The sequence below is a fragment of the Aulonocara stuartgranti genome (assembly GCF_965226115.1).
Source record: "Aulonocara stuartgranti genome assembly, chromosome: 22".
NCBI lineage: Eukaryota > Metazoa > Chordata > Actinopteri > Cichliformes > Cichlidae > Aulonocara > Aulonocara stuartgranti.
The window spans coordinates 16,709,170-16,722,838 of record NC_138957.1 but is presented as its reverse complement, the minus strand read 5'-3'; the positions used below and the strand labels follow the sequence as shown (position 1 = coordinate 16,722,838).

Here is a 13,669-nt window from a genome sequence, read left to right as displayed (position 1 = left end):
TTATCTATCAAGGATATCAGATAACAAACATCAGTTAGTTAAACTGCAGGAATGTCTTAAAGACACGAAGACCTGAGTGACCTCTAATTTCCTGCTTCTCAATTCAGTTCCTGACTCCTCCAGTCTGCATGCCCAAGTATCCTTGAGCAAGATACCCAACCCCTAGTGTGAGTGTGCATTAGAAAGTGCTTAACATGGACAAAAAGCATGAATATGTCTGTGATTGGCTGAATGCGACTTACACTAGAAAGCACTTTGAGTGCTTAGCTGAGTAAAAAAGGCACTATACAAGCAATAGTCCATTTACAGTATTTTCTCCATGTGCGAAATTGAAAAATAACTCTGAGAATATACTGCCACTTCATTTTCTTTCTGGTAGTTTCTACCATATTGAACCAAATCTGCACATGCAAAATTTGTGCTTTTTATATATTCACATATGGCAAAAAAATACGTTTAAAAAATCCTGCAAATGTCATATACGTTTAATAACTTTGTATCATTCTCACTTTAAAAAAGTAAATGCTATAATGTTACATTAGCTAAGATAGAACTAATTAATAACTGTTTTAGTGCCAAAGCAGACTAGACGATGTTCTCATACAATAACTGAAACCTTTTGTATTAATAAACTAAAAAAAAAAATCCCATGTTTATTTAAACTTCTAAAGAAGAAACTAAATATACTGACATTAACTATTTTACTCTTGTATGAGATGGACTTTTTTTTCCCCTCCTCTCAAACCACGGCCCAGCTCTATCTAGCAATTAACTGCCTGCCTTGGACTCTGGTGACATTGTGTGGGGATATTTCTGTCACGTTTATTATGCGTTTGCTGACCAGACTGTGAGTCATGTGGACATGCAGGCAAATCTAACCATGTGTTAGTCCCAGCCAAGGGAGGTGCCCTACTTTGATTTTTATCCTCTTGCCTTCTATTTTTTAAGCGCTTCTCGCATTCCTTCTCATCTCTTCAGCTCTTTCTGTGACAGAAGGTTTTCAGAGGCAGCTGCTTTGTTAAAAAGTCTTTTTTTTTATGTGTATTAAGTGAAAGAACCATTCCTTCTGACTCATCTGCTCCACCATACTCACTTGTGTTTCCTGACACATATTTATGCTCTCACCCCACCACCACCACCTCCAAATCCAGCTCTTTGATAACCCCACCTCCTTGTAGTTAAGGTCTAAAATCTCAAGAAATATATTCCAGTGGAAAACAGCCTGCAGATGTGGTAACCTGAGGGAGTGAAGTCAGACAGGGAGGAAGAGACACAAAAGCAGTGGTGGCAGTGAAAGCAGGAGAAAAGAGAGGTAGGAGGGAATACAGGAAAGGACGGAGAAGAAAGGGAAGGAGTGTTAAATATACAGAGACACATCACAAACTTGGCTGAGGTGCTATATAATTTAAAGCACTTGAAGTATATGACTGCTCCTTGGTCTGTCTGTTACTTCTCCCCACCGTTACTTCCTCTGTTACATTTACAAAGTCAGTCAGCGGGGTTAGTAATGCCAGTGGCTTCAGCATTCTGATATGTGCTCGGGCCTGTCGAGCCAACGGGAGCACTTACAGACTCACGCAAATGTTTGCTGTGAGGAGAACAGTGAAGAAAGCTGCTGCAGACAATAAATGTGGACTTTTTTTGCTGGTTCACATTGCTGATGTTTGTATGATCTGTGAAGAACATGCGAACATGTTGTCTGGAAGGTCAGAGGCTGTTTCCCGCTGTTACCAAGTCCTGTTCTTGTTGATGCCTACTAATCTCATTAAAACCTTTGAAATGTGCAAGCAAACACTCTTAAATCCCAGAAGACTTGATCTCATTCTTTTTGGTTATGATGGCAGAGGTGAAGTTAAAAAATACACACAACAAGTCAAACTTCAATACAGTTGGATTCAGTTCATTTTTATTTATATAGCACCAAATCACAACAACATTAGCCTCGAAGTGGTTTATACAGTCAGGTAAAGAGGCTACAATAACAGAGCAAAAACAGACATTTCTATTGGTTGATATGGTGCAATCAGCACCCACGATTGGATTTGAAGTGAGATGATGTGACGTTTGAGAACACAACTGTTGTACTTAATTCACTGAATTATCCTGTGCATCAGGTGACTTGGGTAAACACTGCTGTGGCCCCAAACACTCAGGTAGGTAGACATATTGCTTCTTTAAAGTTTTACATTTTGAACTGGAAAGTTAATTTTCTAGTGGCCTCCAAAGCCTGTGTACCCCTCCATTCATGTTTTAAACTGCTTATCCAACTTAAAGTCTCAGTGTTTTCTAGCTGTTACAGGAGCAAAGTCGAGGTGCACAGGTTGCCGGTCCATCACAGGGCTATGTACAGCATTTCTGATCAATTTTATTTTATACAAAATAAAGAAAATGTGCTTTTAAAAGAAAAGTAAAGGATGTGTCTAATTCAGGGTCACGGTGGGTTTGGAAAAAAGGGTGCTGCAGACAGTCCCAGCTGTCACAGGGTGAGAGGTGGGGTACACTCTGGACAGGTCACCAGTCTATCAAGTCTGTCAGAGAGGAGAACATGCAAACTCCACATGAAAAGGCCCCAGCTGGCCTCTTTGCTTTTAGGCTACGGTGCTTACCACCCCACCATCATGCCACCCAAGATATTTCTAAGTTATCCCAAACTTTTGGAAGGTTGGTGCCTTGATCCCTGCCTGCTCAGGTTTCCCGGCTGCATGCCTAACTATCCTTGAGAAGATAGGTGCAGGTTGCTCTCCAAAGCATTCAGTGGAGTGTGAATGTTAAATAAAAAGCGCTTTGTTGTACAAAAAAGTGCTTGCACGAATGCGTGAATAAGGCACGTTATATAAAGTGCTTTGATTGCGCAAATCGAGTAGAAAAGCACTATGTAAGAACCAGTCCTTTTACCATCATGGCTTCCCTGTGATTGGGACACTTCTTGAGAGTAGGTTTGGATGATACTCTAATGACATACTGCATGAAAATAGCAAGAAACAAGAAGCAATCAGAGAGCACAAACTTTCAAGGCAGCTCACTCTCTGGCCAGTATTTACTTTTTAGGGAATAGTATTGTACTTTTAAACTTACTTTAAATCATGGGCAGTTAGTAAAAATAACATATTCTGGGTTCAACTTGAAAGAAAGTAAAAGTGAGATCAGAAGTCAAGTGTCACACCACATTTGGATGCAAACTATATAGTGATATTTAGAATCCACACATGCATGTTTCATTTACTAAATGCTGCTAACAGAGACAAAGTCAGTAGAATTTTATCCATAGTTGAAACTTGAACTAAAAACTTGAACTAAAAACTTGAACGCTCTATCTTATTTGACCTTAATAGAAGAGGTGATATTCTGAATCTCCACATATCACACCCCATGTGTTGTCAAATCAAACAACAGGCATAGGAAATATAGTTTTAAACATAACATCATTATTACTTTGACTTTCAGATTAATCCGTTGGCCTTGGAGGAGAGGTCAGAGGTCAAATGTGACATGACATTTTAAATCTTTCGGTGCTTTCTATACGTTGGCAATGTACACCAGACGTGCAAAAATAATATCTTCTACGCTGTAAGGCTGTTTGTGCGTTTCTGACCAATAATTGTTGGCTATTATTAAATGATACCCCTACAAAGTATTTTTCAGAATTCATTCAAACTTTTTAAGCTTTATAGCTTAAAAAGTTTTCACCTTTATTCTGTCTGTAAACTTTGTTTCATTTACAGACATAATGACACACACTATCAAAAACATAACCTCCTTGTCCATGGTAATAAAGGGGCATTTAAAATAAATCTGGTTTTCACTTGAGGCCAAATTTTTATATTGTGGCTTGCAAAAGTATTCGGCCCCCTTGAACTTTCCCACATTTTGTCACATTACAGCCACAAACATGAATCAGTTTTATTGGAATTCCACGTGAAAGACCAGTACAAAGTGGTGTACACGTGAGAAGTGGAACGAAAATCATACATGCTTCCAAACATTTTTTACAAATAAATAACTGAAAAGTAGGGTGTGTGTAATTATTCAGCCCCCTTTGGTCTGAGTGCAGTCAGTTGCCCATAGACATTGCCTGATGAGTGCTAATGACTGAATAAAGTGCACCTGTGTGTAATGTAATGTCAGTACAAATACAGCTGCTCTGTGACGGCCTCAGAGGTTGTCTAAGAGAATATTGGGAGCAACAACACCATGAAGTCCAAAGAACACACCAGACAGGTCAGGGATAAAGTTATTGAGAAATTTAAAGCAGGCTTAGGCTACAAAAAGATTTCCCAAGCTTTGAACATCCCACGGAGCACTGTTCAAGCCATCATTCAGAAATAGAAGGAGTATGGCACAACTGTATACCTACCAAGACAAGGCCGTCCACCTAAACTCACAGGCTGAACAAGGAGAGCGCTGATCAGAAATGCAGCCAAGAGGCCCATGGTGACTCTGGATGAGCTGCAGAGATCTACAGCTCAGGTGGGGGAATCTGTCCATAGGACAACTATTCGTCATGCACTGCACAAAGTTGGCCTTTATGGAAGAGTGGCAAGAAGAAAGCCATTGTTAACAGAAAACCATAAGAAGTCCCGTTTGCAGTTTGCCACAAGCCATGTGGGGGACACAGCAAACATGTGGAAGAAGGTGCTCTGGTCAGATGAGACCAAAATGGAACTTTTTGGCCAAAATGCAAAACGATATGTGTGGCGGGAAACTAACACTGCACATCGCTCTGAACACACCATCCCCACTGTCAAATATGGTGGTGGCAGCATCATGCTCTGGGGGTGCTTCTCTTCAGCAGGGACAGGGAAGCTGGTCAGAGTTGATGGGAAGATGGATGGAGCCAAATACAGGGCAATCTTGGAAGAAAACCTCTTGGAGTGGAAAAGACTTGAGACTGGGGCGGAGGTTCACCTTCCAGCAGGACGACGACCCTAAACATGAAGCCAGGGCACCAATGGAATGGTTTAAAACAAAACATATCCATGTGTTAGAACGGCCCAGTCAAAGTCCAGATCTAAATCCAATCGAGAATCTGTGGCAAGATCTGAAAACTGCTGTTCACAAACGCTGTCCATCTGACTGAGCTGGAGCTGTTTTGCAAAGAGGAATGGGCAAAGATTTCAGTCTCTAGATGTGCAAAGCTGGTAGAGACATACCCTAAAAGACTGGCAGCTGTAATTGCAGCAAAAGGTGGTTCTACAAAGTATTGAATCAGGGGGCTGAATAATTACGCACACCCCACTTTTCAGTTATTTATTTGTAAAAAATGTTTGGAATCATGCATAATTTTTGTTCCACTTCTCACGTGTGCACCACTTTGTACTGGTCTTTCACGTGGAATTCCAATAAAATTGATTCATGTTTGTGGCTGTAATGTGACAAAATGTGGAAAAATTCAAGGGGGCCGAATACTTTTGCAAGCCACTGTAGCATATTTTGCATTTTCATTATTTACTCAGTTTAATTCAATAGAAAATATCATAAACCTTCAGTTGTTTTGTTTTCTGGTTTGAGTTGGTGTTTTTTGGAAGATGTTCTTCTGTTTCATGAGTTTACTTCACCTTTATTATCTGCAAGCATCACTAACAGCTCCACTGGAAACTGGTGGAAATATCTAACTTGGCATTGTCCAAAAGATCAAAACCCCTACAGAGACAGAAAATGTACACAATATTAATTCACTGAACCGCTGCTGGTGTTAAATCATATTTGGACTGACCCTGGTTAGCTCCTCTCATAGTAAAACTTACACAAAAAAAGCCTAGTGAAGAAGAAATTTGGCAGTGGATGATCGGAGGTGTCAGAATATAAGGAAGCTAATGCTTTACTTATTCCAATTATATCGTCCCATTGTTTACAGTTTTTTACAGACGCTAGGACACATTTCTCAATACTTAGGTCACTTTTGCAAAACTCTTCACACAATCCTCCTAACTGACCGTCAGCTTGGCAAAGCAGTTCATTTCACATTCAAAATGCACTACAACTACCAAAACACTTCATTCAGGTCTCAAATAAACTCATTCTTCCAGAACACTAGCAAAGGTTGACAGCCGACAAACACACTTTGTCACCCACAAAACAATGACCTAAAAAACACTAACAACATGTAGCATTACACAGTGTTTTCCTGTGTAAAACAAGGACACATCTCTGTTTATAATTTCAATATATGTTACTGGAATGAATCAGACATCATGCAGAATTCGTTAATATTTGTTTATGTATTTTTTTATTTTTTTGCACTAAGTAATCCCAAAATACAAGAATTTGTATACACACCATCCACTGATACACATACAATAGTAATGCTAATCTACTCGGTCTTCTCCATTTGGCCACAGGTTCTCATCCACATCACATCTTATGTCATCTTGGGCAATACACCTAGGAAAGAATCTTCTGGCATGCCAGAATTGAAGGAGTTGAAAAATTGAAGGAGTAACACCTGTGTAGATGTTCATCTACAATGAGAATCAGCTGTGGCTGGTTAAACTGCATTTTTAGATTTAAAATATGTTTCAATAAAATATTGTTGTTGAATTTTGCTGTCTTTTCAAGTTTTGCATTGTGTTATTGTTTTGGCCATAAGTTTAACAGTTTTGAAAACAGTATGTAAGCACATGCAAAATGTCCTGTACGTACAAAGATTGTTGGCAGTTGTTGTGTCTGAGTGAGAAGATAATTCATGAAATTTGAGAGATGTAGTCATTGAATGCATTTTGTGCCAAAACAATGATAACTGGTCCTCAGTTTAGCCCACATAGACTTCTGTTGTGCTCACTGTGTGAGGAGTTTTGCAAACGTGACCTAAGTATTGAGAAATGTGTCCTAGCGTCTGTAAAAAACTGTAAGTCAAACTTCTCTGTTGACCTAGAGCTTTTAGTTCAAGTTCAGCTGAGTTTGATCCGGTTCAGTTTTTCCTTCAATGCTCTTGTGTGCAGAAAACGAAAAAGAAGTGCCTGGAATATACGCTGTAATTTAAAAACCTCAGCCGCCCCTGCATGTCTGCTGGTGTGCGTGTGTGTGTGTGTGTGTGTGTGTGTGTGTGTGTGTGTGTAATCAATGTACTGCTTAATTAGTGCTCATATTGCTGTGTATTTCTATCACAGATGATAGCGTTTACCATCACTCTCTGTTTCCCTTAATCTGAAATGTTATTTGAATCTTTCCTCACAGAGATGACTCTGTCGTGTCTCCCTCTGCTTCAGTGAGTTAAAGGTGTGTGTGTGTGTGTGTGTGTGTGTGTGTGTGTGTGTGTGTGTGTGTGTGTGTGTGTGTGTGTGTGTGTGTGTCTGCCGCTCCTCTTTAATTACCGACTCTCTCTTTTTCTCTGCACCGTTGCTAAACTTCCTGCTGGTGTCTGAGTGTGTGGGCAACATGCCAATGAAAGTCTTTTCATTTCACAGAATAGAGTGGCATGGTAGTGCAGTGGTTACCCCTGTCTCCTCACAGCAAGTCGGTCCCACGTTTGAATCCTGGACGGCGCATCTCTGCGTGGAGTTTGCTCCGGGTTCTTCCTGCAGTCCGAACACATGCAGTTAGCTGAGAATTCCAACTGACTGTGCGTGTGACACGATCTCATATCTCATGTTGGTGTTCTTACTGCATTATCTTAATAATGTTAGTCCAGGATCAACATTTCAGCTGACCAGTGATGTTGTTGTGAAGTCATAGCTTTGCAATGTGGGTAAAAGATTTATTCGTTTTTTTAAAAATGCTTTTGTTTATATAAAACTCTCTTCTGGAACAAATGGTAAACATTTCAAGTGTTTTCTTTATTCATTTATAAAATGTAATAAATATGAAGCTTTGTTTGCTGTTAGCCACATTAACTCTGGTGCTGTTTTGCTTGCAGCTTGGGATTCAGTATCTTGAGTACTTTGACCTGCAGACTGGAGCAAACCAACAACCTATGATGATGCTAGACCTTCTTCTAGAGCCACCCACAAAAGTATTAGATTTCTATTTAGATCTGGAAGGTCCCTGTTTGATCATCTCCCCATGAATCATGTGTTGCGGCGTGCACAATCGCTAGATTTCATTGTAATTGTATAAGAAACGTCCTTTCGCAGCAGTCGAGCATTAGCATGAGTTTCTGCATAGGTTCCTGTGTTAATATTTTATTTCTGTGGCACTACACATCGCTCCTTTAAAGTCTTGTTGTTGTCATATTTAATAAAAATCCTGTCCTTTGACTCTAATCTACTGTCATGGTGTTTCAGTTTTGTAGACTAATGCTGAAATCCCTCTCAGATTTAGTGTGGGATATTTTTATATAACAACCATCCTGCTCAAAACTTTTCTAAGGTTTACATGAATATCTTTCATTTTTCGTCTCCAAGTGTTATCAGGTGGTCTCTATAATCTGGTGTTCTGCAATCAGGAATGCAATAGTTCAATCTTGATGCACAAGATAGCAAATCTTTGCACTGATCTCATTGATCTTGTGCAGTTTTCCTTATCCGCTGGCTGACAGGTAGGCAGCCAACCCTGACACGACAAAATGTACTTACACTTACATCAGGAGTGAAATATGACACACACTGACCAAACCCAGTGAGGAAACTACTGAAACAGCCAATCAGAGTGAGGCACAGCTGGAGAAGTCTGTCTGCAGGCCCGGCTGGCAGCACTGTAGGAGACAGAAGAGGAGCAGATTCAAAATGGCTGAAGATTTTTTTCTTTTTTTACACATCTCCAAGAGGAATACATCAAATCTGGCTTGAGTTCAATTCACGTTCAAATTTTGCCACAAAGGCATTTTTGCTCAAATAGGCTTCATTTTACTTGAAAAGTGTTCTCTCAGCTAGTTACCACTGCATAATGTACATGCTGCCCTGCCCGTGACCCTCACAGAGATTTTCTTTTTCTTTCATTTTTATAAAAAAAATCCAAAAAATGATATTTTGAAAGCAAATACAATGCATATATTTGCAGGAGTGGCCTGCAAATACGATCAGCTGTTTCTCTTGGAGCATGGCTGTACAGAGAGAAAAAAGGCTGATGATGTGGAGCTTGGGAGCCATCTTTGATTTCCTACGCAGACTGTCTGCTCCTCTCCAGCTACTTGGGATCCTCAGCAAACATGAGAACGTAACTCTGCAGTGAGTGGGAGCCCTGCCATCTTTAAAACATATTTGATCTCTCTTTCTCCCTCTGTCTCTCTACTGCCCCACCTCTTCTTCTTCTTTGCTGTCTTTCTGTCTCTGCAGTGTAAATTGGATAAATAAAGAGTTAAGGTGAGGTTGTCGGGAGTGTCCAACAGTTACTTTTAAAAAAAACACACACACACATATCTGCTGCACAAGGGGAATACGGATAACACGTCGGAGAAAAGGAAAGGAAGAGGCCAGAGGAGTGCACTCTAACAGAACTGTACCAGGATGTAATCTGGTGCCTTCTTAGTATTGCACTGAATGACCAAACAAGCATTTTAATGCACAGACAGAGAGAATGGAGTACAGGTATAAAACTCTATCATAAAGCTCATATCTAATCATGTCTAACATAACAAAGATACCCCCCATCCACCTACTGGTCTGTGAATTGTGAATTGTTTAAACCTGCATTTCATGATTGCTTTTGGCCATAGGATAAAGTGTTGTGCACTTTGCTTAATCAAATGGACAGTGAATGTGTGGCATGAGGCAGTGTGAGGGCCACGCTGAGTGTTGATGGAGTGGCAGTAGAGTAGATGACATGTCTGGTCATGTGGGCAGGTAAGAGCTGCTCAGAGAGGGAGAAAGGGAAAGAGGGATTGAAACTAGCGTTCTCCTCCTCCTCCACACACCTGTCTTTTGTCAGCCTGAAGCTGCAGAGTAGTGTGTTTGCATTATATGTGAAGCCTGCCACTGACAGGCTTTCGCTGAGTGAATGCTTTTGGTTTATTATTAAAACTCTGAGACGAAAATTGATTTTTTTTTTTTTGTCAGTTTTACTTTGAAAGGCAATGGAAATTTGAAGTTGAAATGCTTGGTGGGTGTGCAAAAATGAATCATGATGCAAACTTTTCTTTTTTTGGGCAGTGTGACAGCTTGGTAGATGGAAATAACACAAGAAAAAAAAAGGAAAAGTGAAAACAATGTAAAATGAAGGTATCATACAACAATTTCTCGATAAATCGGTGAGTATAAAGAGGCAAATAAGAGCCATTTAAACTCCAACATGAAAAGATAACACAAAACCCTCTCTCTCTAAGTTAAGTTTGTTTCTGTAGAATGCAGCGCAGAAACGAAGGACTCTGATCTAGTTGGTGCCAAATGATGCCCGCCAACGCGCCCCTGAAATGTGCCCATAATTTACGCACAGAAATCTCAAGTTGAATCTCCTGCGCCCGCACCTCTTAGCGCAGAGACAGCACGGATTCCCTGCAGCCCGTAAAAAAAAGAGGAAAAAAGTAGGCCTTCATCTCCCTTTTAAACCTCGACGCTGTCCACGTCCTCAAAGAGAATGGATCTAATTAAAACGTTGCACTCGTCATCATCGCCAAAGCGTTGCCAAACGGGTTCTGGTGGAGAGGAGGCAGGGAGATGTAGCACCACATGACTAAGTCTGAGCTGCGGAGGGATGGAAGTTAGATTGGGTTTCTCTTCTCTCATTGGCCGGTGGGCTGACTTTTGACACGCAGACCAGGGACCCTCCTGTCGTATAAATAAGCCTGATGGGACTTTATTATTCTAGCATCACGGCAGCAGGTTTCTGCTAAGTTTGGAGTTACTCGTGTCACCACAACTGTATGTCTGCCTGAAAGTGGTTTAAAAACAGGGGCTCAGCAGCACAAGGAGTCTGCATGTCTGCTTAGACATGCTCAGCTTTGTGGATACCCGGATTCTGTTGCTGCTTGCAGTAACTTCATACCTAGCATCATGTCAATGTAAGTTTGAATATCTGCTCTTTTTTCTTCTGTGATGGATATTTTTTTTTCTTGAGGATCTTGGCTTTTGTTTGGGACTTACATCGAGGTCAAGCCGAAGACAGCTTTAAGCCCTGCTGAATAAAACTCAACGGATTGAGCTCATGCAGAGGATTCTTCACTTTTTCCAAGGACCCAGTTATCATGATTTGATTAGTTTCCGTAAAGGGAAAGAGAGAGAGAGAGAAAAGAAAATTTTGTTCCTTTAAAAGAGGAACGTCTAGAGGTTTTTTTTTTTTAGTTGTAATGCATGTGAAGTTAATGAAATGAGTCGAAATGTAGGTTTTCTTTCAGGAATAGGATGAAAAGCTTTTGTTGGGGCGTTGTACACATTGTTCCATCCAGACGTCCAGGGAATGAGCTTTATTATAGGAAACTCTAATGTCTCCCCCTGGTGGTCATGGGTGCAAACATCTACTCGCCACCATCTGCGTTATCTCCAACCCCCATTTATAAAACTAAAGCAGAAATGACACTAAACGATGACACGTTTTCTCTTATAATTACATTTAGATTCTTAAAGTACTTTTTGAGCAGCCTACCTTGCAGTTAATGGCAGTATAGTTCAGCATACATTTAACATACAGCGGTTTTATAGATTAAAAGATGATTATACAGGTAACACATCATGACAAATTTGGCAATATTATATTACATGAAATGGACAAATAAATAGTCTCACATCCCTTTTCAACCGCCAAGTGCGCCACCTCGTGGTCCAGATAGGATATAACGTGTTAGAGTTCACGGGGAGGTCCCAGCTGTGCCAACCTCTAACCGTGACCAGCTGGTCCGGAGTCGTGGAGAGCAGCTGCAACACAGTGCAGAAGAGAGACGCAAAACACAAGGCACCATTAAAGAATGAAGTCACCAGTTTTTAAACAACCCTTTAAAAAAACAGAGAAAAATCACACATTATAATATTTTTGCAGCAAAAGCAGTAAGACAGGAGTAATTAATACATTCTTATCACAAATCATGTTGGTCTTGTCTTCTATGTTGTAGCAGGCCAACTATTCATTTCCCTAGGGCATAAGCGGCCTGTCCAGGCTTGCTCGCAGCTGGAGCGCGAACATGTGGAATGCTCCAACAATGACATTCACATTCATTACCGACAGTTTGACGAAGTTTGCTGTGATTCACAAACTGTGCAGGCATGGCCCTCAGCTACGCTTTTAAGAGAGGCTGAGACATGTTATGCAGCGAGTAAAACATGCAGGAAGGATGCTTATTTTAGGCCTGCACAGAAGCGTCTGCTCAGCATTTACAGACACACCCGATCAGCGTAGTGTAAAAAGCCCCCGACTGTGTGACACAGTGAACGAAAAAGAAAAGCACTGTTTGAAAAGTCACTTTTTCTAGTTTTGAATGTACTGACTTGAACACAGTCTCCAGAATATTTTAAACCTGAAATAACACACTCAGCATTTTAATACGAAGATCTTAGGCAGATTCAATCATGAAGCATTAAGTAGAAGATGAAAACTGCTTTGTTTCTTTTTCAGGTTTTGCCCTAAAATTATTATTATGTTCTAACGGCGTATTCCCTTTTTCTCTCCCTGCCCCTCTCTTCTGCCTCTCCCTCCTCATCCTCATCTCTACAATGCCACAGTTGCGGTTAGTACACCTGCATGCTACCATGAAAACAACATACCTTAAAGTTTTTTCCGTTTTTCTTCCACAATCTCTGAAATGCCCGTGAATGAAGGTCTCTGTCGTCTTTTAACGATTCAAGCAATCTGAACTATGGCAGAGGAGTGCCGTTAGGAATTTCAGACCCTGAGCTCAGTTATTTCTTGCAGTTTTCTCCCTTCCTGTCCATGAATAGGTGAGGGTCCTATTGGCTTAAGTTTGTGTCAATGAAAGCTAAAACCACAGGGCTGAGGCACCCATGGGGCCTGGTACAAAGGACCTTTTCTGAGGACAGCAGTGAGGAACCAGAGAGGGAGGTTTGCCCCTATAACAGCTGGCTTTGGCTCCGTTTGGAGTCTCCCTCTGATCCTGATTTAAGATTGAATTTGGGAATTCTTCTGCTCATAGCTGAGATTGCCTGAAACTAAGCACCCACTGCTTTTGGTGTTTACAGCTTCACCACGTCCAGGCACCACTGTGCGTGGTGTGATTGCGGTAACTTGATAGCTGTTCCATAGACTAACATGCTCATACTCCTGAGTGATTGTCCAGTCTGGTTTTGAATGTTTCATTTTGTTGCCTCTCAGCATCTCTGATGTGCGCATGTTGACCACATGCACATTGTCCTCCTGGGTTCTCACATTAGTTTATCTGCACGAGCGTGATTCACATGTCACTGTGACAGCACGTCTGCACGCTGCATTATTTTAGAACAATGGCCAGTCCTCGTTACAGTCACACACAAGAATAGAAGGCAATAATCTGAATGAATGGGATTGCCAGCTCATTAAATTGTTGCATGGAACCCTGAAAAGACTGAAAAGATCTTCTATTTATCTTAACCGAGGCAATAATGCATAATGTTGGACCTCTGGCTTGTTTGGATTGTGTCTAAGATGCATGAAGCATAGTTTATATTAGGAAAGTTCAAATGCCACCTTCATGATGACTGGTTCAATCACTCAGTTTTTCTGTTTTCTTTTGTTTCCCTTTATTTTTCTTGACTTGCTTAGCCTCTGAGGATACAAGAAATCCCAGATTGTTTTAAATTACAGTTTAAGTCCAGGTTGCATGCATCTGGTTTTCAGATCAGAAGCGGTGGCCCGCTTTAGTGTGGGGATAGTTTTG

At 40.8% G+C, this 13,669-nt stretch overlaps 1 long non-coding RNA gene across 3 annotated transcripts; it reads right to left on the bottom strand.

The window, feature by feature from the left end:
• Positions 1-5,347: 5,347 nt before the first annotated feature.
• Positions 5,348-10,800, bottom strand: LOC309698417. 3 transcript variants are annotated; one of them, XR_014274092.1, is made up of 3 exons: positions 10,304-10,800; positions 8,517-8,629; positions 5,348-7,514 (listed from the first exon to the last, which is right to left on the bottom strand). It is a non-coding gene; the product is annotated as an uncharacterized lncRNA (long non-coding RNA). The 3 variants fall into 3 exon arrangements; XR_014274093.1 differs by having other exon boundaries at positions 8,511-8,629; positions 10,337-10,800; XR_014274094.1 differs by having other exon boundaries at positions 10,337-10,800.
• Between the last annotated feature and the right edge of the window lie 2,869 nt (positions 10,801-13,669).